Below are 25,111 nucleotides of genomic sequence, written 5' to 3' on the forward strand. Positions count from 1 at the left end.
TCTGTAAAATGGATTTTAAACCTGGGTGAAATCTTCAGACCATTAAGAATCATATTCATCTTGTCATTGTTACTGTGTGTTGCTTTTCATATTGAACTTCTATCTCCTATTTTTTTCTGGTTCTCTTGCTAAAGTCTTCTTCTACTATAGAAATGTAAATCATAGACCAAGTTAAAGACATGGACAGTACACAGATAAGTTCATGATCATTGACTGTTTGACCTAAACTCTGGGAGAGTCCCTTGAAAAGGACACCTAAATAACTATCATATTTAAAAGATATAGTTTTCTGCAGCTGGGGAGATATCTCAGTAGTAAAGTGTTTACTGAGCAAGCATGAGGGCCTGAGTTCAGATTCTCAGCACCCATATAAATGCCAGGTGTGTGACATACATTTATAACCCCAGTGCATGGGGCAATGGAGACAGGGGCCTTGCTAACCAGTCATTCTACTGAACAGCAAATTCCAGGTTCCCTGAGAGAGCACATCTCAAAGAGTAAAGTGGAAGGAAGGTAGCAGAAGACACTGTACATGAACCTCTGGCCTCCTCAGGAACATGCATGAACAAGTGCATCTGCATACATATGTGCACACACAGGCATACCACACTTAAACACCCATATAAACACACACACACACATACACACACACACACACACACACACACACACACACACACACACATGCATACCCTACCCCCATACTTTTCTTTTTCTTCCCTATGAAAGATTGAGAGATGGCAAGTCCAAGGCTGGAAAGCCAGTCCACAGTTTTCGGGAGCCTGATTTACTCTTATCTCTGCTTTTTCATCCTTGGTACCTCTCATACATACTGAGAATGGTCCATGGTGATGTCTAGAGTGCTGCTCTTCATTATCTGCTTGCTAGTGGACAAGGCTACAAGTGAACACCTGTCCTCCTGGGGAATCTGTCCCCATTCAAGAGCTTTGCTAGATGCCCCACATCATTGCGTCTGCTTAAGTCTATTAGTCACTCTACATTGCAGAAAAACTAGGAAATATAATTTTTTACTGTTTATATTGCATTAATGGATAAAAATCAAACTTTGTAAGTAGCAAACAGAAGAGATATGCAAACTAGGTAATTAGCTAGAAATTCTTGCTTCCGTCTGTTTTTCAGGGATCTCAGCTCGTGAATGCTAATATGTCTGTGGTCAATCTCAACAGATGATGACTTTCCTCTTTTCTAATCCATATGGGGAAAATTGCCAATTCATTGATTAGAGTCCCAGAGCCAGCCACATCAAAGAAGGACCCTGTTCAAACAAAGCTGTCAAATGAATGCCTGTTTCCCAAGGAGTTCCCTTTTTATAAGATTCTTACTAACATGAAAATCCTCTTATTAGGTTTTGAATTATTACCAAATGGTTTATTTTCTATAATATAGAATAATCCTATTCATAGTGGCAAATAGTGAAGCTGCTCATATCCCATGTGTTAAAATATTTGCCTTGGCACATAGGAGAAATAATATATATATGTAAACATTTTATAGTTTATATATATGTGTGTATATAATACTAAAAAGATTAAATGACATTATGAATGACACAAAGGTAAACAGATTAACAGAACAGAACATCTATATCAAACTTCTGCTTCCCAAGGCTTAGGAATCATTGCAGAAGGGTGGGCAAAAAGAATGTAGGAGCCAGAGGAGGTAGAAAACCAGAAGGTAACAGAGCCTTCCAGGTACCTTGTCAGTTACTTATATGAACTCACAGCAATGGCAACAGCATGCACAAGTTTTATGCAAGCTCAAACCAGACAAAATCCCAGCATACACATAGGGAAGTTCGTAAGAAATCCAGCCCAGCCTAAGGAAATTTTGACAAACGATGGCTGCTGGGAGGGGGAGAGATGGGACTTTCTTTCAAGGATGGGACTCTTGGTAAGTTAACCAGGCTCCAGCGATGGACCCACAGTGAAGGTCATTTGCAGACACAAACTAGACTCTATAGGTCTTATTGTATATATAATACATTAAATTGGGATGTGGGGCAATAAGAGGAGGTGTAGATAGGTGAGGAGATCTAAATACCATCAAATTATATTGTATGAAAAGCACAAAAATTCAATAAAAATGTTTTTGAAAAGATGAAATATTATGAATGACACGAAGGTAAATGGATTAAATTTCAGCCCTTAGAATCTTTAGGCCAAATGGTCACTGAGAAAGGGGAAAATTAGGGATGTTTGAGAAGCAACTGCAAAATGGAGCAGTCAGACTTGTTCTCGTTCTAAAAGTCAGAATAGGCTAATTTTCCTACGGAACAAACAAGACAAGATGTACCTTATTCTCATTTAAAAGCACTAATTCCACTGCTGCCCAGTGATTGGAGATGGTAATTAATATTAGCTCTCAAGGTCTCAACAGCACTGGAAAATTGAATGATTACTTTATTGTTCTATCAAATAGGATGATAGGCCATTTTTCTAAATCCTTTTGCTCTATGGCAGGAGGGATGTCGTTCCACTTGAAAGCACTGGCGTTATCAAGAACAACAGAAAGGACGTAAGTGGCACACAGACTGAGGGCATTTCCTCACAATATGATTTTCCACTGCATTGGCTCTGTAGCAGGTACTCTGCTGAATGAAGTTTAAGTATGGCTTCTGCCCTGTGGCCCAGATCCATTTTGCTGCCATCATTCTGTTTTTCAGGATTAAATGGCCAATTGTGCAGTTAGGCTCTTGCCAGTGCATTTGTCCGCAACCACAGCATCCATTTTTGTGATGAATGTTAAGTACAAAATTGAACAGGAAGAGGAAAAATAAATGAATTGCAAAGTGTCTGAGAGGCCCTTGAAAATTCCACCCGAGCACTAGTAAATGCTATAGGGGACATATTGACAGTAGGAGAGACAGAGTAAATGGACTGAATTGGTAGATAATTGGGAGAGTGTGTGGGAAAATTGAATGAGTATAATGGATAAACATGGAGCACAAATGGAACAAGCTTCTGATGTCTAAATTGGGTACAGGCAAGGCCAGCCTCCTGCCACCCCAGTAGAGAGCACAGTTTTCTGGGCCAAAATGTCTTAGTCTGTCACAAACATGGGTTTGAAGCATTTTTAATTTGGTCTTGTCTTTTAGAAGAAATGCTGTAATTAGCAGAGGAATGTGGTGCAGGTGAAGATAACGGGGCTCTGAGAATGTACACGACGACCTCGTTATCCCAGGGGAGAGGTATTAACGATGGAGTATGCCTATCTACCCTTTCTTTGCTTTGTGAGATCTATGGTCAGCTTTCCACGTCTGTGACAAAATACCTGAGACAAACTACGTACAAGGAAGAAATATTTGTTTTTTGACTCATGAACTCAGCAGTGTCAACACATGATGATTTGGCCTTGTTGCTCTTAGGCCAGTGGCAAGGTGGTACATCGTGGCAGAAATGCATGGTAGAGGAGCCTGCTCACATATGGCAGTGAGAAACCAAAGAGGAAGGGTGTCCGAGACTCCCTTCCAGGACACACTCCCAATGACCCAACTTCCTTTCCCTAAGCTCCACTATCCCCCAATAACTGTGTTGTTGGTACAATCCTCAGCACACAGGACTTTGGGGAACAAAGCAGCATCTTCCCTGGCATAACTAGGCAGATTTATTTATTTATTTATTTATTTGCTTTTATCTGTAGCTGTTTAGTCTTGCAATTTTTCCTTATTCAATAATTATTTAATAAGTATTTCCTATATACTAAGTGAAATTTATTTTAACAAGTCATGAGCTCTATGTAAATGCTCAAGTCATTAGAAGTGGAGTGATCAATGGCATTGTTATTACTATTTGAGTCTGTTTTCCCTTTGGGAGGCTTTTTGATATAATATTTTTATTAATTCTTTGAGAATTTTGTACAATATATTTTTTTATAATATTCACTCCCCACTCTCCCCTTATCCTGCCCCCTAATTCCTACTAGATCCAGTCTCAGCATTCCACCCAGCCCAATTTTGTCCTCTTTTTTATTTTTTAAAAATATTTTGTTTATTATTTTTATTTTATGTGTGTGACTGTATTGCCTGCATGTAGGTAAGTGTATCCATGTTGTACAATGCCCTCGGAGGACAGAAGAGGCTGTCCTGCAACTGGAGTTACGGACAGTTGTTAGCTGCTATGTGGGTGCTGGGATTTGAACCTGGGTCTTCTGCAAGAACAACCAGTGTTCTTAACTGCTGAGCTATCTCTCCAGCCCCTTTATTTTTATTTTTTAAATAACCCACCAAGTTCAAGTTGTGTTGCCCATAGATGTGTAGCCCTCCACCAGAATGTGGTCCACATATCGGGGGTTACACTCTTAAAGAAAACTAACGTTCCCTCCCCAGGAAGCTATCAACTGTGGCAAAAGCACCTGAGTGCCTACTCCCTCCATGCTAGGAGGTGACTGGTTTGATCTTGTGCAGGTCTTCTGGGAGATATTTTTAAATGTCCTTTGAGAAATGAAACAAAGTATAAGACTGGACGTTTAGAATTATAACCAGCAGACTTCCTTCTTTTGTCCATAAATAACTAATTAAACATGTTTTCCAATTATGTTCCTAACAAATGACTGGTGACTTCATTGTGTATTCCTTCTGGGTTAGTGGGAGTGGTCATTGTTGCACATTTGCAAAAGGTTATTTATCTCCAATGGGACAGATTTTTAGCTGAATGGATATTCTGATTATTTTCATTTATGAATCTAAATTTAATATAATACACAGCAATGAAACAGAGAAGTGATTCAAGCAGATTTGAATCTGTATATACTTCATATATTTCCATAAATAAAACACAACAAATTGAGTAAAATCAGCCCAGTAGTTATTATTCAGGATTTCTCCCTGAGACGTAGAGGCATGCGTATTCTAAACCTGGGACATATTCCTAGAAATCATTTTAAAATACGTCCGCAATATTAGCTTATGATTTCTCTTTCATTCACAGAAGTGGAATGAAGAATACAGGGAAAGAAAACAAAACAACAAAAGCTGAAAGGACGTAAGAAACAAACGCCAAATGAGTAAGGATGATACCGAGACAATAGAAGCGTCTAATGGAAAAGTGGGCTGAGATGGTGCATTAGCTTCTTTCCTCAATACTATGGTAAAACACCTGACAAAGCAACATAAGGATGGCAGGGTTTATTGTGGCTCATGGTTTGAAAGTACAGCTCATCGTGGCAGGGAAGGCATAGTGGCAGGAGTGTGAGACAGCTGGTCACATTGTATCCACAGTCAGAAAGCAGAGAGAGGCAAATGCATATGCTCAGCTTTCTTCCTGTTGTTCAGCCTGGAGTCTCAGTCCATGGAATGGTACAGCTTACCTTTAAGATGGATCTTTCTACCTTAATTACCTTAATTTACACACACTCAGAGATTTATTTCTCTGATGATTTTAAATCCCATCAGTTGACAAGATTAACTACCACAGATGGTGTGTATAAAGGCTTATGAAGACTAGAGAATGAGGGAAGTGTTTGTCTCTAAACTTACAATGCTTCACAATCATGCCAGTCCTCCTCTAGGAAATGGGATCCTCTTTCTTCCTCTGTTCTTTTGATAACAGCCAGACAATGTCTCTCCTGTGTTGATAACATGGCTCTTGGTCTAAGGATCAGGATCAATCAAAAAGAGAATGAAATGGGCTAGGGCTATGATGAGAGAGAGAGAGAGAGAGAGAGAGAGAGAGAGAGAGAGAGAGAGGAGATAGATGATAGATAATATGAAGGAGTAGTAGAGAATTATTGTTGCCCATTAGCTTAAGCTATTCTGGATGCTTACTGCAAGGGACATGATATTCACAGAGCTTGCTCCACTGTCTGGATGTATCAAATGCAAAGATTTAAATTTTTATTTTTAAAATGATCAGTAGCAAAATTAGCTTCTTTGGTCTAGAGTATTATGAGTTTTATCAGAATATATAGTGACCACTGGCAACCACTAGTCTCTGCCATTATAGTCTTGTCTTTATGAGAATATTACTGAAAAAATTCTAACAATGTGTAGAACTTTGAGACTGGCTTCTTACATGTAACGTAATGTCTTTGATATGCATCCATTTTGTTTCAGGCATTATTAATAATCCATTTCTTTTCATTTGGGGCAACATTCCACTATAATTAGTTATCTTGTGCCCACGTAATTAATTGTCTTGTTGAAAGGCATTTAGAGTATATCCAAATACTACTACATATGGCAGCTTGGGTCTATTACAAATGAATAAACCATGAACAATCATGTATAAGCTTTTATGTGTACATAATTTTCACTTTTGGAAAGTGTATACCCAGGAGTGATATATATGTGCACATATTTAATGAGCATATATTTAACTTTCAAATGTTTATTTCCAGGGTGAATAAACCTATCCATGAGAAAGGCCTGCAAGTTCCAGTTGTCCTGCATCCTTGTCAACACTTGCTACTAATAGCTTTTTTTTAACCATTATAATAAATATGTAGTATTTGTTATAACTCTAACCCTAGGATTGCAATGCCGTAGCTCCTGCCAAGTGGCTAATTACCATCTTTAAAAGTTCTTTGGACCTTTACCATTTTTAAAATTATGGTCATCTATTTATTCATTTGCTCATTTTTAAATTGGAAAAGTAACATTTTATACACTTATGGGGTACAATGCAATGCTATGATACATGTACACACGATAAAATGATTCAATCTGTTATCTCATAAAATTATCCTTGCTCTGTAGTGAGAACATTTGAAACCTACATCACTGAGATATGAACTCTTCAGTTTTTAATAACTGTGGTCACTATGTATCCACTGGATCACCAATATTCCTCCCTCCAGCATGGCTGCCACTTAGTACCTTTGCCGCACATCTTCCCTTTCCCTATTGGTTCACACGCCTGACCGCTGACATTCACCTGTCTACTTTCCACTCCTAAGAATTCTACATAGATTCCTCATAGAAGGGAGATCCGCCAGCACTTGTTGAGTTCTAAGAGACCTTTATAAGCTTTGTATTTGCAAATGTTTCATCTTAGACTAGTTTGTATCTGTCATTCCTCTTGACAATATCTTTGCAAATATTTTTTTTTAATTTTCATGAGGTCTAATTTCTCCACTTAAAGTTTTATAGACTTTGGTTTTCATGTTATTTCTAAAAATGTTTTACTTGATAACAACTTAGGACAATACTTTTATGTTTTCATTCTGAAGTCTTATAATACTGCATTTTAATTTCTGTCCATTTGGAACTAATCTGGGTTTAGCATATGAAATTTAGGTCTAGGTTTAGATTTTGCACATGTGTAATTAATTATTATAACATCACATCTAAACTATCCATCATTGATTTGCTTATATTTTTGCTAAAATCAAATGTCCATTATTGGTTTGGATCTATTCCTGGACAAGACACTGTTCTGTACATTGATCTTTGTGTCCATCCCTCTGTCAGTACCACACTCTCTCCAAACTGTAGATTTATAATGAGTCTTATTGGACAATGTGATACAACTTTGTTCTTTAAAATTGTTTTCATCATTTAGTTCCTTTGTCTTCATTATTTTTTAGAATCAGTTTGTCTATATTTACATGAAATTCTTCTGGGGAGCTACTAAGAATTGTATTAAATCTATAAAATATTTTCTCACAATTGGAATTTTCACCGTGTTAAGATATCTAATTCATAAATATACTATACCTTCCCACTTATTTAGATCTTCTTCTACTTTTATCAATTTTTTGTTGTTTTTAGTGTGTTGACTAAAGATTTTTAAAAGACTAATCCCTAGTTATATTTTATGTGTTATTGTAAATGGCAATGTGTTTAAAGTTTGATTTTCAATTGTTCACTGTATATAGAAAACACAACTGAGTGCCATGTCTTGGCTTCATTTCCTGCAACCTTGCTGAATACATTTACTAGTAGAACATGAAGATTTTATAAAAGGAGTCCATGAGCCAGTCAAAAAAAAATATTCATGAAAACAAGCAAAGAATCTGATAGGTGGATTCATGCCTTCAGTAGAATGTGTTCTTTAGAAACAAAAGGTCAGAAATCTAAGAGGGATGGTGCTTTAAAGAGCATCTTCCCTTTTCTCATATTTCTCCTTCTTTCCTCCTGTTACATGATGCTTAATGATTTAAATTATCAGTTATTTTTCATGTAAATAATGTGGTCTTATAAGACTTTTTTCTTTTCTTTTGCCTAAGAATATAAGGGCTTAGTTAGCTTAGACTTGATTTTCTTTATTTTTTAAAAAATATCTCATTTATTATTTTTATTTATTTTATGTGTATGAGTGTATTGCCTGCAGGTATGTAAGTGCACCCGTGTCATGCAATCTCCAAGGAGGTCAGAAGAGAATGTCGGATCCCCTAGAACTGGAGTTACTGATGGTTGTTTGCTACCATTTGGGTTCTGGGACTCGAACCTAGGTCAGGTACTCTGCAAGAACAGCCAGTGCTTTTAAATGCTGAGCCTTCTCTACATTCTCAGACTTGATTTTCTTTCTATTAATGAAAGGAGTGTGGTTGGAGTAGATTCCTGGGTGGTCCCACCCATATCCTCTGGTTTTTCTTAGCTTCTTTCCCTTAGATCTTTATAACATGTTAATTGTATTTTTTTATTTCATTCAGAAAAGTTTTTGGCTTAATAATAATATAACAGCTTTAGTATTTTATAGTGTGGTGTTTAATTTATATGACAGGGGTTTGGAAGCAACTTGAAAATAATCTCAGTAGAGCAATAGGCAGGTTATTATAGCAGGCTAGTTTACCTAGGGACATAGAATGACGGAAACTCGTTGTACTTAGTCAGTACCTAGATGCTTTTCCTTCATGAGACACAAGGCCTTGTTATATGTGGACTGGGTGGGCTAGCTTGGAGCAAGGATATTGCAGAAAATAATATATTGAAAATTCTGCTAGAAGGTCTAGATTATATTGTTTCTCCCATACCATCAAAATCTTGGGGTAAAAGATAGTAGCAGTTTTCTGGGAGTTGTCTCATTGCAAAGCGCAATAAAAAGTTCAGCCATCACTGAGAACTTTCTAGGCAATGCTATAGCCTGTGCCTTGTCTCCTCTCAGTCTCAACCAATTAATTCACTTTTTCAGATGTTTGGTATTTCTAGAGAACAGTGAGCAGGCCCTGTAATCCAACAAGAAATACCGAGTTACCTTACTCTCTTTCAGGAAAAAAATAAAGCAATTAAGAGGAAAAGTGGTGTTTGTAAGGGAAAAAATAGATCCAGCAAAGGAGGTTCTAGTCCTTGAGGAATCAGTTTAAAATGCTGACCAAGGATAGACACTGGCCCTGTTACAGTGTCTCAAGGCCGGCTGAACTAGTTTCCTGTGTTCTTCCTGGGTGGGGCTAAGTAGAGGGTCCTCTGAGAAGAACCAGGAATTGTCTGAAGATTCTGGGTGGGTTGATATGCAAAGAAAAGCTGATAGAATATAACCAATAAATGTTGAACAATATGTAAAACAAATATGAAGAAAACTAGTGGCCAAGAATGAAAGAAAATCCTTAATTAAACATATGATAAAATGTGCTACTAAAAATAGAATATAATCTAGAAACACACAGAATGAGCACCAACAGGGAAAACAGATGGATCATGACCATAAGAACTGACCTCAGACAAGTCATGATAACCTTAGAGACAGATGCCATCTGTACTTGTTCAAGGAAGGCTGAAAGTAAATGTTAGTAGTCATTATAAAAATTGTTTAATAGCTGGTTATCTTGAAAATTCATCCTGATGTCTGTATGATAGGAACTGACCATTCCCAGTAATTGCTTTCCCTGGACCTATTTTGCAGTGATTATGCTTTTAATACTCAGAGCATCTTCCAATTATACTCTTCTGCTTTATTGGATATGGAAACTCAGAAGTAAATCAAGTCAACACGATAACCCAATCCTGGGGCATGCCAGACCATGGCTATCTCATGAAGAACACAATGTTCTCTTCTGTCTAATGTGTGGTAGTGTATTTGAAATGAGACAACTGTTAATGAGCTGAAAAGTTTATTTATTAAATGTGAGTCCTGTTTTAATGATGGAAATAGATCTAAGAGTTTTAAGTTTCCAGTATTAATATCTTGTGCACATACTTGCCTAAGACTGCTTCTAGGTCAAATTAGCACACACAGGGTAAGATACTCTGAGATGTTTAAACACCAGAGTAAATGTCAGTAGGCAAAATAGCAGAAAAGTCAAGATCCAACTCTGTGATGATTCTACATTATCCAGACCAGCTGGTGTGTGTTTCTAACTCTAACATCTTTTTCATCCAAATCACCAGGGCGATGTGAAGACCTAGTCACATCAAAGGCCCTCTAGACATGTGCCTTTTTCCTCTCCCAGTGAGAGAAATCTCACTTCAGCTTAATCTAGTGAGTTTCAATATGTCTTAACTTCACATACCTCACAAATTTGATAAAGACAATTCTGTAAGCTCTGTGATTCTAAATCCGCTAGGGATAAACCTCAGTAGTAAAATTATGTCCTTGTTTTTGTATAATCAGATTAAAGTTTTATACTTTTGGATGATTAAAAACCATGTCAGAAATAAGATGAGAGGAATAGTTGGGAAATTTTAAGTGTGTTTACACAGCATCAAAATTAGTATTTAATGTAGCTCTTATGATTAGCTTTCTAAATTTCCAGGATTGTGAAATTAAAAACCCTGGGATTTATTGTTTAATGTCATTCTTTGAAAGTAAGACCAGTTCTTTCAAACAGTAAACAGAAGCATTTGTGACACTACAAAGAACATATTCCCAGCTTTTTTATGGAGTGGAAAGAGGTACCTGTTAAATAAAGTACACTTGTTCTGAATTATTCAGTATGTTTCTTAACCACTTGATGATCTGACTATAAGTTGTATTCAAATTTAGAAGTAGATAAATGGGCCTAAACAGCATGTAGGATAAAACAAGGCAGTAGGTATTGAGAAGGAATCGGGGCTATATTATTTCTAAGGCAACAAAGATTCACAAACCTTGAAATGACTGTGCTTTGGGACTTTTCTAAGCTTTCATATAACATAGGAAGATATTACTGGTGTGATTTAACTTGCCTTGTGAGAAGAATCTGTATGAAAGATGTGAAACACTTGTCCCAGCTGGCACACTCACTCCCTTGAGAAAATGGAGTGAAAGTTCTTAAGTTGATATGAGTGTGCACACATCCAGGTCCAGTTATCCTATAAAATATAAATTTAGTATAAATGGAGACGTGCTAAGCACATGATGTGCAGATATGTGAACATACACATGATTTCCTGTAAATGAGCAAAATTCTCAACCCAGAAGTGCTAGAAAACAGCATGTCTGTCTTGGTACTGGCATGCGTTTGTGTGTCCTGAACCCACTGGCCACTTTGTTGCAGTAGTAATGTCTTCTATAAAGATATGATGACTGGGCTTTCCCAAGCCAACGTTTGAAGTTGTACCTCTCACAGTTGCTCTTATTATGATTGCTTTCCATATGATTTATCTTGTTTCTAAATTTGCATGTTTGTATATTGGATATGCAACATGTAGTATAGGGCAGCTGGGAAAAGATGCAATTGTCTTTTATCAGATAGCATCTCTTCCCTCCCTCCCTCCTTTCCCGCCTCCCCCTTCCTCCATTTCTTTCTCCTCCTCTTCTTCATCTATCTTCTCCTTGTTTTCTTTTTTTTTCTTTGAGACTTGGTCTCACTCAAGCTCAAGCTGGCCTGAAACTCACTATATAGAAGAGGCTAGCCTTGTCACAGCAATCCTCCTGCCTTAGTCTCCCAAATGCTAGAGTCACAGACGTGAGTCATCATGCCTGGCTTATCAGATAGCTTTTACACATGATGCCCATGCCTTGCTAACAAGTATTTTGATCTCTAGCTGTTACTAGGAATCTTTTTCTTTAATGTGATTTCTCTAAAGATTCTTCTCAGGTCAAGAAGGTTTCAGGTTTTCTGGTCTTCTAAGACTTGATACCATCATTGGTCATCCTTTAAAAGGGGCCTTCTTGACTACTCATGACTCTCCCATTAATAACTCCAGGCACATTTATTGGCAGCTGCATAGACTACACTGACAGTTAACCTACGGATTGGGGTCTTTACAATCCCTTTGGGAACTTTTATTTGTCATTGCAGTTTGAGAAAGAATGAAGGTGAATTGCTGCTCAGAATCTTTTCTTAGGAAACATCATCTCCCCTCACACTGTTAGTGAAACCTCATCTCTAGTGTCACAGAACCCGTCACACACAGGAGCTCTGTGGAAGCTGCTGGTCCTGTTTACATTCTGCAGTCACTTTCACTTATTTTTTTTTAAGAATAGGATTTGAAGATGAGATCTTATTGAAGGAGATCCTAATACCCTTGCAAGTGCTTCCCTATGGCTGATAAGAATACTAGTTAAAGAGCTTTCGAAACTCATATTTGTGTGTGATTATGTGTATATGACTGTGTATGTGTATGCATGGATATGTGTGTGCATGTATGTGTATGTGTGCATGAGTGTGTGTATGCTGCTGTGTGTGTATGTGTGTCTGTATGTGCATGTGTATATGTGTGTATGTATGAGTGTGTATGTGCGTGTGTGTGTGCATGCACACGCACATTTGAGGAATAGGCTCTGTAGCATTAGGATGACATTATATGCTTACAGGTGAATCTGTCTGCGCCTACAATACTTTAGTGTAACAGTATTTACAGTGAGCCTTGGCTAGTAGTGTGCTAACTTGTGGGGGCTAAACAGTGACTGAATCATGGTCTTGGTGCCAAAGAAAACTCATTGCAAGATGCTGAATCTTTTGAATATAGCCATTATTTAAACATGGGGCCCAAATACTTTAGAAACTAGGGAATTAATACTTCTTTAGTAAGAGACACAGACAGGTCATCCAACACGGTCTCATTTACCGTCTGACAACTGTAGCTGTTGTAGTCAGAAATTATGAAGCTAATGAAAATGCTTGATTACTGGGGTTTTTTTTTTTGTGTGTGTGTGTGTCAAAGCTACAAAAATTTGAACAGTTTAAGGGATCTTTCTGGTGGAGACCCACTGAGAAGACCTCTGCACTATGTAGTTTGTACCCCATACTGAGCTAGGAGGAGCCCTAGTGCTAGGGGAAGAAGCTCAGCATGGCCAGGTCCTCATGTCAAGGTCACATGAGATACAGAACATGAGTTTAAAACCACTCAGCTCACAGAACACGCAGCTATGGACACCAGCCAGGCCACCCAGCCAACACAGGCTTCTGGGATGCCTGGCCTGGAGCTTTTTCTAAACTTTCATCTTAGTCACCTAGAAAGATGTTCTCAATTTTCATCTGTTTTGTTTAGGATAAGAGTTAGGCACTGAAGAAAAGGCCTGTTCTGGCAAATGATCCCCAGGGCTAGAGCTTCCCAGCCTAGGCAAATAGATGATAAACCCTGTGGATGCCCACCCCGCTCTTGCTCAGGTTAGCCTTTTCAGCTGGAAATGTGACAAGTGTGTTTACAATTGGCAAGAATTTTCCTCGCTGGAATGTCTGTTTTAGAAAAACTGGTCTTTGTGAAAAGGTAGAAGATTCATTTATGAATACAAATGATGGCTTACTTTAGTCTTAGTTTTAGTTTTAAACTATATTGATATCATGTTCGCTATTATTATTGTTAGTGGATATGTACACCACACACACACACACACACACACACACACACACACACACACACAAATTCCATTCCACTGGATATTTATGAATAAGTTAGAGTTACATTGTATACCTTAGTTGTTCAGGACTTACAGGTTTGTGGATGCTGATACAAAGTAAAACTTACCCTTAAGGAAGGACCCAATTGATAGTTCAGAACTTCAGAGACAAAAATTAATATCTGCTAATTTGGGTGCCCAGAGTGGACAGGGAGGGAAAGCTCTGCTTCCCTCTGTCATTTGATGCCCCTCTTACGTATGGTCTAGCCCAGCACACTGGAAACACATGGCTTCCTTGAAGAGGATGTTTCATATCATGATTTGATTATCAGAGCTCATGCCCTTGTTTAAAAAAAAAAACCCACAATATTCTGGTTCTGGGGATGACTTTGTAGACAGCCAGATAAGAGTAGATGGAAGTGTAGAAGTTAGGGTACTTCTGTAAAGTGAATGGATTGATAGAAAACAGTATTCCTCCATCAGTAGAAACCTGGTAGACATTTCCTTCTCACAGCTTCCTCACATTGTAATAAAGAGAATGTGAAATCCTGAATAAGCAAATTAATCTTACAAAGCACTTAAAAGCTGAATTTAAAGTGCCCATGGAAACCACTGGAAAACTACGAAGAGTATAACATGGCGAATACAGAGCAAATGTGATTCCCATGTCCCGATTTCAGATTTGAAGCACCCAATGGAATGTAAAATGCATCATGCAGACCTGTTATTCATGACCTTAGAGCTGTACTATGGATTTGTCCAGAGTTAACAGGAAATATCCCATACCTCTGAACATTTTATTCACCAATATAATCATCACACAAATTATTATTATTGTATCTGGAAAGAGAGTGACTTGGATGATCTACTGAGACTCTCCTGGGCTCACTGAAGAGTAGGCCACAGTACTTAGGAAGACCTGCACAACACTGCACGCTAGGCAAGGCATCTGGTGAAGGACACGTGACTGACATTTCTCTACCATCTTTTCTCATGAATTGAGAAAATAACTAATTGAGAATGTCTCTCTTTCCTATATGCTTTATCCCTGCTCCTGTTTAGCCAGCAGCAGGCTACCACAGTCAAATCTTCCTGAAAGAAAAAACTAAGAACCAGCTCAGATTCTTCTATTGTTTTGTCAATATCAGAATCATTTGCTAATTTTTTTTTTTTTGCTTTTGTTTCTGGAGGCAAGGTTGCAAACTATGTATTACAGGCTGACCTATTGTGTGAGGAGTTTTCCTAGTCACTGTTTTCTGAAATATACTCTGAATTTAAAATAGATTTTGAGTCACCACATGACAAAATAGTTTTTATTCATCTAGGGGTTAGATAAGCATTTTTCTTAGCCACATTTAATCACATATTGGGACAGAGTACAAGAAGAAACAAATTGGCTCTTTCAGCCTGAATGTTGTCACATTCTAAATGGGTTCTAAACTTGAGGATGTGCCATAAAAAAGTTGTTGCAAGTATTTCTCACCAATGAGCCAACAGAGAATTTGGTTACTTCTGCCAGTTAGATCAGAAAATAGTCAGAAATCTGTCCTAAGTATTGGAGCACCAAAAGATGCTAAAGGCAAAAATGACATTACTCCTGGATCTCAAAGACCAGCTCTGTTCTGGTCCAGACACTTCGGACATGAGACTCATGAAGGTTTCAATGTTCTCAGGAAAAACATGAAAGGGTCCCTCTTTCTAACTGCTGAGGAGTATTCTAGACACTTCTAGCTCATAGGACCTAACTGAATTGTTCAAAGGATTGAGTCAGTCAGCAGTGCTCAAGGCCTGGCCTGGAACCCTTGAGCTCTTTCTATTCACAAAGCCCTCTGACCCTTTTTGTCTTAGTTTAAGTTGCTTTCTAATTCAACTTTTCATAACTGAGAAATTTATATTATTTATTTATTTATTTTATATGTGTGTGTGTGTGTGTGTGTGTGTGTGTGTGTGCCATAGGGTGTCTATGGAGGCCAGAGGACAACTTGCAGGAACTGGTTCTCTTCTTCTACCATGTGGGTTCTAGGGATTTAACTCAGGTTGTCAGGCAGCAAGTTCTTTTACCCACCAAGCCATCTTGTCAACCCAGAATTCTATTTTCTGCTTTCATTGTTGACCACTGGAATCATCCTAGCGATCTGCAGGTTAATGAATGCATACTCCTTGTCAGTACTTTTTTAAATGCCTTATTGATCTTAAATTTTATATTTCATTATCAAAACCAATAGATATTATGTATAATTTTATTGGAAAAGCAAAATTATTTTAAAAATATCACAGAGGATATCATTAATAGATATCTTATAATTATTATGATAATTTTCTTTATAATAATTTTAAATAAATATGCATTAAGTATATTTGGAATATTTTAAAATATCAATTAAAAGTTATATTTTAAATTTTTGGCAATTTTAAATGACTTTTAAATACTAGAATCATGTAAATAGGAAAAAAGAACTTTTATGGTGGTGCATATCTGCAAGGCCAGCACTCAGGAGCAGAGGCAGAGCTCTGAATTTGAGGCCATCCTGGTTTACATAGTAAAGAGCATTTTAACTTTCCTTTATCTCCATCTACTTCACAATTATTCTCATATCTCAGTATGATTTCTTTAGATATTTTTATGTCTATAGACATGTTTCTGAAAATAGATTGTCTGCATCTACTACTCTGCTGCCTATCTTACTCCATATGTGCAGCGTGGTTATATTTACTCATCGGTCCTTTCTTGGATTAATTCTTATTAAAAAGATTCCTGGATACATGTATTAAAATGAATACATTCTTAAAATATTTTATTTATTATTTTTAATTTTTTTATGTGTATGCATGTATTGCCTGCATGTAGGTAAATGCACCTGTGTCATGTAATGCCCACGGAAGACAGAAGAGGCTGTTGGATCCCCTGGACCTGGAGTTACAGACAGTTGTTAGCTGCCATGTGGGTGCTGGGATTCGAACCTGGGTCTTCTGCAAGAACATTCAGTGTTCTTAACCACTGAGCCATCACTCCAGCCCCCTAAAATGAATATATTCTATTACAACTTTTCAATTTGTTATCTAGAACAAAACCATGCCAATTCATTTGCTCACCATGTGAGGGCAATTTATTCTCTCACTCTTAAAGATAGTAAGCATTGTCTTTGAAAGTTTTTTCTGATAAGAAAATCTGTGGCTGTTAGTCCACACTGCAGTCCTCATCTGTAAACGCAGGCGTCAGAGTCTGACTGGCCATTTGTACTGTTTTATTATCTGAGTTGTCTGATCAAAATTCATGTCTGTTATCTCACTATATCTTCCTTGTTTCATTTGTGAGGAAATCATCATATCTTAAGCAGGTGCTGACATTTTTTAGATGGATTTATCACTTCCCTTTCCAACTGTCCAGAATATTTTTTCCTGCCTAATATATACCTTATGACAACAAATAAAATGTTTGTTTCTTTCAAAGAAAATTGTCTGAAAAAGTCCAGAAGAACACTATTATCAATTTTCCCTTTGACTCACACCCTGTTTTGATCATCTGTAGTTTAATTTAAAGCCTTCTCTTCTCTCTGTGCATCTTTATACTCAGTCACTGAGATCAGGAGTTTTGGCTCACCAGCACCCTCTGTAATGACCGCCTGTGTTTCTCCTTGGACCCCTCTATCTCCTCTGATAACCAGACTCTGACTTTTCACCACAGTAGTGCAATGTTCCTTGATTTTAGAATCATATGACTGGAAAAACAATATATATAAGTATATATATTAAAGTATATATACTTTAGAGTGTATATATATACTTTAAAGTATATATTAAAGTATATATACTTTAGAGTGTATATATATATATATACTTTAATTTCTGATTTATTTTACTCAACCTTACAACTGGCAGCACTCTGTTCTCCTTTCTTTGCTATTTGATATTCAATTGACTGAGTAAACCACAAATGATCATCCTTTTTGTTGTTCATGAAAGTTTGCTAAATTGTAGTTAAGAGATATTACACATAGTATTCTTTGTTTTCTTATTTATTTGCTTACTTTATATTGTGATAGGACCCTTCTATGTAGCCCAGTCTGGACTCAAACTAGAGATCTTCTTATTTATGTCTTTTGATTTATGGGATTATAGGTGTGCAACACCATGCCTGGGCTAAATTTATTATGCATTTGTGTATGTGTGCATATATATATGATATATATATATGATTGAAGAGTTCCAAGACTAATTATGTGAGAAATATTTTCTACTTATTAAGTATTATTGAAAAATAACTGCTTAAACAAAAATTAATAATGTAATAAAGTAAGGCATTTATGAGAACATTTAACTAATATGCATATATCAAAGAGTATAGAGGCCAGAAGGGAGGAAATGAAATACAGTGCCATACAGATCTTATACTGTATGTACCACAGCAAAGTGCGACAAATGAATTATATAACTGTGATGGTTATCTCCATTATTAACTCAGACTGGACTGGGAATCACCTAGGAAACAGAACTCTTAGTGTGTCCTTGAGGGAATGCTCAGAGGGGTTTGAATGGAAGAGAGAAGAACCAACCTTAATGTGGGATGTACCATACCCTGGGTTGAAGGTGTGACTGAATAAAAAGAAGGAAGCCAGCTGAGTGCCAGCAGCTTCTTGACTGTGGATGCAACATGAACAACTAACTGCCTTACAGGCCTGCTGTCATGACTTGCCTGCCACAATGGACTGCACCTTAAGCCATGAACCCAAATCAACCCTTCTTCCATTACATTGCTTTTGGTCAGATATTCTGTCACATAAATGAAAATGATAGCTAATATATAAACATATAGTGTTTTAAAATACAACACAATATGTTAAAGGTAGCAAATTCCAGAAAACAGCATCTTAAGAAAAAGTCCAAAAATGGATAGAAAAGAAAGATAAAGGGAAAAAGAGGAGATGAGTAGACATAGAACAGACATCATGAATGACAGATTTAAGCAGAATCATATGAATAGCCAGGCTAGGTATACATGGTCTTAACTCACAATTAGAAAACAGAGGGTAAAAAAATAAAAGAAAACAAAATGCCAGTCACATATTGTCTACTATGATGAAACCCGTTTTAAATGTAAAAATTACAATCATTTTGTAGGAAAAATTGTGAGGGAAGATAGATAACGTTACCTGAGTCTAAGGAAAGATAGAGTGGCAGTATTAGAATCAAAAAACCATATTATAAAGAGAACAGTTTCAGGGAAATAAATATGTCTATATAATAGTAAGTGGCCAATTCACCAAAAAGACATATAAATCCAAACATTTAGTGAACTTATTAACATTTTTGAAATATATGACAGAAACTGATAGAACTGAAAGAACAGGCAAATCTATTGTTAGAGTATTTCAATATTTCCCTCTAATAAACAAAAGAATGATGAGATTAAAAAAATAAGGTTATAAAAGACTTAGCACTCTCAGGTTAATGTACACAGAACCTCACACTCAACAGCAACAAAATAATCTGATAGCACACAACACATTTGATAATATACACTGTATTTATTCAGTATATCAAATTTTAATAAATTTTAAAGGAATTCAAAGCATATGTCAATTTACTGTAAACAGATTATGTTAGAAAATGGTCATAGATGAATAAACTAAATAGCCAAATAATCCAAAAACTTTATTTCTTTCATAATCCATGAGTTAAAGGTTCAAAAAGGAAATTGGGAAGTAGTTTGAACTCAAGTAAAAAGGAGTGTTTAAAATTCAAAGTAAGTGAAGGAAAATGAATAAGATAGGTTAAAGTAGAAATCAATGAAATAGGGAAACAAGTGGAGAACCACAATTCCGTCAATGTTTCTTTCCAAGGAGGAAAGAAGCACTTGCCACGGCTCTCCTCAGGAAGGCTTGCTTCTCTTTGGAACTTATGTTCTTCTTTTTCAGAATAGCTAAGTTTGCATACAAATTAATGGGGCTTGTTTCAACATTTGTGTAGAGATGTCATTATATTTTGCTCTTGTTTATCTCCCTCCCTGCGTGTACTCTATTACCCACACCCCCTCCTCAGATCCCCCATCATGCCAATACTCTCCTTCTTTCATGCTACAAGTATCCCTGTGTTCCCAGGAGTCCTGGTTCCTCCAAGAGAGTGGGGCCTGCTGTGGACAACTGACGGTGGAGAGTTAGCTACGGAAGGAGGGGCTTGTGGTGCTGTCTTGAACCACCACATGAACGTGAAGGGGAAGGCGCTGCGTTTGGGCATGCTCAAGAACAGAATGGCCTAGCACTTATGGACCTGCGGCAAGACTGCTGGCCCCTGAGGTGTGGGCGAAAGCTAGTGGTGACTATGGGCGGGCCACAGGAGTGGTCTGGAATGGTGGGCTTTGAGCTGTGTTGCAGAGCTTGGTGGCACAGAGCTGGGCGGTGCACAGCTAGGGTGTTCATTTCTTTGTAAGTCACTCCTCTCCCCGCCCACAATAATAGTAAATGTATGTAAGCATATGTTATATGGTTTGCCTGATAGCGCAAGAGATCCAGAGAGAACTCTGGTGACAAACTGGCGTAGTCCGGCCTGGATAAACAAATCAGACTTGGGGATGTGGGTCTGGGAAAGCAGTGCTGTTCCCACTACCTCTGTGGCAGGTCAGCTGGGCTCTGATTCCCAAATCCAGGAGCAACTGCCAGGAACCCAGGGGAGAAGGCAATCAAACCCCATATGCTTAATGGGGTTAGCAATAGTCACGTGGGTTATAGAATGGATTATAAAATCTGTAACTAAAAAGAGGCCAGCCACGCAGAAGCATGGAAAATGGCTATGCTGTAAATGTGGGAGTATGTTACAAGTATGTGAAGATTTGTTAAAGGTTGTCCAGAGGCTAGAAAATCTTTACTGGCTCTGGACCAAAATGGAGTGCCCAGAGAGGGAGGCGTGGCCACTTTGCATAATAAAAGATGTGCCCCAGGCAGGGGAAGCTGAAAAGGCTATGGAGGTCCTGGCAGATCCAGTTGTAGAGCTTGAGAGAAAAAGTGGGACACTTTGACTTGTGTAAGGTCCAAGGACTCAGAGGAAGAGACAGATAGTAGTAGAAAAAGAAATGACCTAAAAATAAAAGTAGCTAAGGCTGCCCCTCAGAATCAACCATTGATACAAAAGGGAAAAACAAGCTAACTGTGCTGTAGCTAGGGAATATTCCAAACCAAAACTGTTAAAACTAGGAAAAACAAGCAAGCAGAGAGCCCTAGTCACGTGGCTTGTGAGAGTGTGGGACCTGCGAGCAAATGACATCAGTCTAAGTCCTTCAGAAGCTTCACAGCTGAGTTATATAACCACCCACCCGTCCTTGTGATATAGGCTGTTCAACCTAGGCCAATGCAGGGGGAGCAGTCCTTAATGGGATGGCTGGTTGAAGGCATTAAATATACATAGTTGTCACCAAGGGAAGCTAACATATTTAGCAGGGGCTGGAGGACTATAAAGGAGGGGCAGGTATTACTGAGAGAACTAGGTATAAGAAAAGCAATATATGATGCCCAGTTCATTGGGCCAGATAAGACTGTGTTCACCAGAGATATGAAGGAAAGCTTAATTCAACTGGGACCTCGAGAATGGTATTGGTTTTAACGGTTTTACTAAACCTTTTAATGGGACAGGATCTTTGTGAAGTGAGACAGGCTTTGGCAAATCTAAATGATTCTGACCAGCATGTAAGACATGTCTGTAAAATAACAGAACACCCTATAAGAGATACAAAAAAGACCATACTGAAGAAATGGTCCACTTGGGTTACTCAAAAATAAATGTGGCAAGCCCAAATTCACAGAGAAAAAATTGATAGAAAACCAAATTTGGTACTAAGGCATTTCTGGAAGGCTTTGAAACCAGAAGAACAGTTTACAAAAGACATTCAAAGGATAAAAACTGTCCCTGGGGTAGTTAAGAATCCCCAAGGATTAAATAAGATGCATTTCTCTTCTGATAAAGGCTATACTAGGGGTGGAAGCAGGTTTTCCCACCAAGTTCTCCCCGAGCAACCTGACGTGGTCAATGGGAAGGAGACAGATATGGCTCCAGTCAGGAGGCAGACCCAGGGCCTACCTGACTCAGGGAACCAACAAAGGCAGTGGGGACAGGAGAAACCCCCTGCCTCCTTAGCCCAGTGCAGGGTCAGGCAACTGGAGCCAACACCTGTAAGTGTACCAAGAATAAAAGAATACAAAGAGACTCCATGTAAAATCCCTCAAGTGCAAAATGACTCCAAAAGGATAACTAAAGATGATAAAGAGCTAACCAAATTAACGCCTCATACCCATGCTATGGTACCTAACAAAGATCTATGGAGAAAAGAGTTAATATGAATGGACAAAACCTTTCCATGCTATGTGAGACATTGTCTATGATTGATTTAATATATAATGTTAACCTTCCTTTGAGTGTTCTACAGAGGTGAAACCATTTAAAAGATACCTGAAGAGGCAAAGGCCAGCGATAGCTGTAAGATTCTTGGGAGTTTTATGGTTGGGTAAGATGAAGACAGAGACTCCCAAACTATACAACTGTTAAGAAAATCTACAGTACCAGGGGTGGGTTGCCCCCCTATGAGCTGTTTGTCAGAGAGATCCTGGAGGTCTTTAAATTCACCAAGGGTATTGCCATTAATGTCGGTTGTACACTACAAAGGTCGGTAAGACCATATTTCTGAAGACACTGCATGTTGTGAGTGTGGGAGAAGAAGAGATGGAGCTGAGACTAAGCCAAAATATTCCATGCCACTGGATGGATGATGTTCATATTGCCAAAAGGCACTATGCAGATGATTGGGAAAGAAAGGATCCCATATGATTCCACTCAACAATGGACCCTGCGTGCTGTACACTATGGACATGCCAAGCAATGCCTGCAAGTGCAATAATGGCTCGACCAACATATATACAACTGATAAATTTCTAATTGGATAAGGCCCACTCCTAGGGGTGGAGCACACATCTGCATGCTGTAGATGAGGCCAACACCTTGTGTTGAGAAAAGCTACAGGCCCTAGTCGGGGAAGCCATCACAAGTACACTGTTTAATGAATATAGTACACCTACTGGGATATCTTCTAGCCATTTGTATTTACATTCATGTTTGTTTAGATGTATCTACTTCCTTCTATTTGTCTTTATAGTGAAAGAAATACCACTGAGATAGATCAATGGCCAGGGCTTAAAGACAAATAATGCAGAGGCCCAAGAAGTTACTATCCTGCCATGATACAAGAGAGATCTCCCTGCATCTGTCACCCCCTCCAAGGCTCAGGGACCTTAGCGGAAGATTGGCAGAAAGACTATAAGAGCAGAGGAAAGGGGTGGAGTGTGTTCTCTGGGGGTCCTGATTCCTCCAAGGGGTGGGGCCTGCTGTGGGGAATTGATTGTGGAGAGTTAGCCATGGAAGGAGGGGCTTATGGCGCCATCTTGAACCAGAGCTGCAAATGCCAAAGGGGGCACAGCAGCCAGGTGAGCTCAAGAACAGAATGGCCTGGCACTTACAGACCTGGGGAGAGATTGCTGGCCCCTGAGGCATGGCTGAAAGCTAGTAGTGACTATGGGTGGGTCATGGGAGTGATCTGGAATGGCAGGCACTGAGCCACAGCATGGAGTCTGGAATGGTGGGCTCTGAGCTGTGGCACAGAGCTGGGTGGCATGGAGCTGGGCAGTGCTAGGGTGTTCGTTTCTTTGTAAGTCACTTCCCTCCCCCTCCATGATAATAATAAATGTATATAAAAATATGTTATATGGTTTGCCTGATAGTGCAAGAGACCCAGAGAGAATGCTGGTGACAATCCCATTACAGCCCCTGCCCCCAACTTAAGATCTCTTCTTTTTCCCCATGGCCCCATTCTGGTTTCATGCAATTGTTGGATAGTTGTGTCTTCTGAAAGAACTAGCAACAGTTGGATTTCTGAACCCTAAAAGACTCTGTGGAAAAGAAGGGACATAGTCACTCTTCCCACCCAATCAGTCAGCTTCAGTTGCATGGGCGGGGGGGTCTAAGGAGAGATACAAAAAAGCCAGGGAGCCAGTGCGAGCTTTGTCATCTTGGCCAGCACTCTGGCAGCCATGGATCTGGAAAGCTCAGTCTAGATGTAGGTATAAAAGCCTTCAGGAACTGACACAGATTCTAACCACTCCAATAGCTATCAAAATACCTGAAAGCAAATCCTGAATCCATAACTTAAGAGTCCAGCCTTGGAAGACAAAAGAAAAATGAGGAGGAACCCAATAGAGGGATTCTTTTGGAAGCCCTTGTCAAATTCCAATGGACTCTCATATGAACATTTGAAAATTGCCATGTTCTGACTTTTTTCCAGTTCTCTGTCTAGAACTCATACTGTTAATTACTCTTACCTTTACTTCTCCTTCACATCTCCTAGTCATGATTCAAGGACTTTCTTTTCCCCCTAGAGATAAGAGTTATGCAACTTGGGAGTCTTTTAGATAGACCCACTAAAGGGGTACTCCAATTGCCTCAGCCTGCATCCTGTTCCGCATGGAAGAAGCCAAAGCAGTCTGTATCCAGATTCCCTACTGGCATTTGGGTAACCCCTTCAGAGGATGGTGTGATAAGAATAGGATGTAGGAATTGGCTAGGCAGTTATGGTAAAAAGACCCCAAAGAAAAGTGTCCAATTTCCTGGCTAAAACTCACAATGTCCTTGGGCCTCTTAGCAACATACTCTGTTCCAAAGGCCAAAAATGTCGAAAGTATTTGCAAGCTTGTGTCTAATCCTTAAAAGATTTTAGGGTTACCTCTTCAGAGGGGGGGGATTGTTAGAGTAGCCAAACCCCCCATAAAAATAAATAAATAAATCAAAGAATAAGAAAGAGTACATGAAGTTATCAGAAAAAAGTAATGGGGAGATATGGGAGGAGTTGGAGGGGAGGGAGTGGGCATGGATTTGATCGAAACACCTTATATTCATGTATGAAAGTCTCAATAAATTATTTATCAAAAAAAGAAAAAGAAAAAAAGCCCTTGGGTGGATTCATTTGTAAGTAATCCCCTCCTGGACATCATAAACTCTGTAAGGAAACCCAAATACATTGTGTCCGTTTTTGTCTGTTGGTCATAAGGACAGCGTGGGGCCTGGGAGCCAAAAGCACATGCAGCATGGGTCTCCCAGAAGTGAATTTGGCTTTACAGCAATGCATATGCTTATATCTATATCATATATATATATATATATATGTCTATCTGTATCTAAAATTAAGTCTAGATTTTAATGAGAGGAAACAGAAAGTATTTTTCTTTCTGACTTGGACTGATTTCATTTAACATAATAATTGGAACTTAATTTAAGTTGCTTTATTTACATATTTCCTTGACTTCTGATGTATGCATCCTGAAAAACCACCCAATGAAAGCTAGGCATGGTGGCACATGCCTGTCATCCCAGCACTTGGGAGGCAGAGGCAGGAGGATCTCTGTGAGTTCAAGGCCAGCTTG

This window comes from Nannospalax galili, unplaced genomic scaffold (assembly GCF_000622305.1).
Source record: "Nannospalax galili isolate Female #2095 unplaced genomic scaffold, S.galili_v1.0 scaffold518, whole genome shotgun sequence".
Taxonomy (NCBI): domain Eukaryota; kingdom Metazoa; phylum Chordata; class Mammalia; order Rodentia; family Spalacidae; genus Nannospalax; species Nannospalax galili.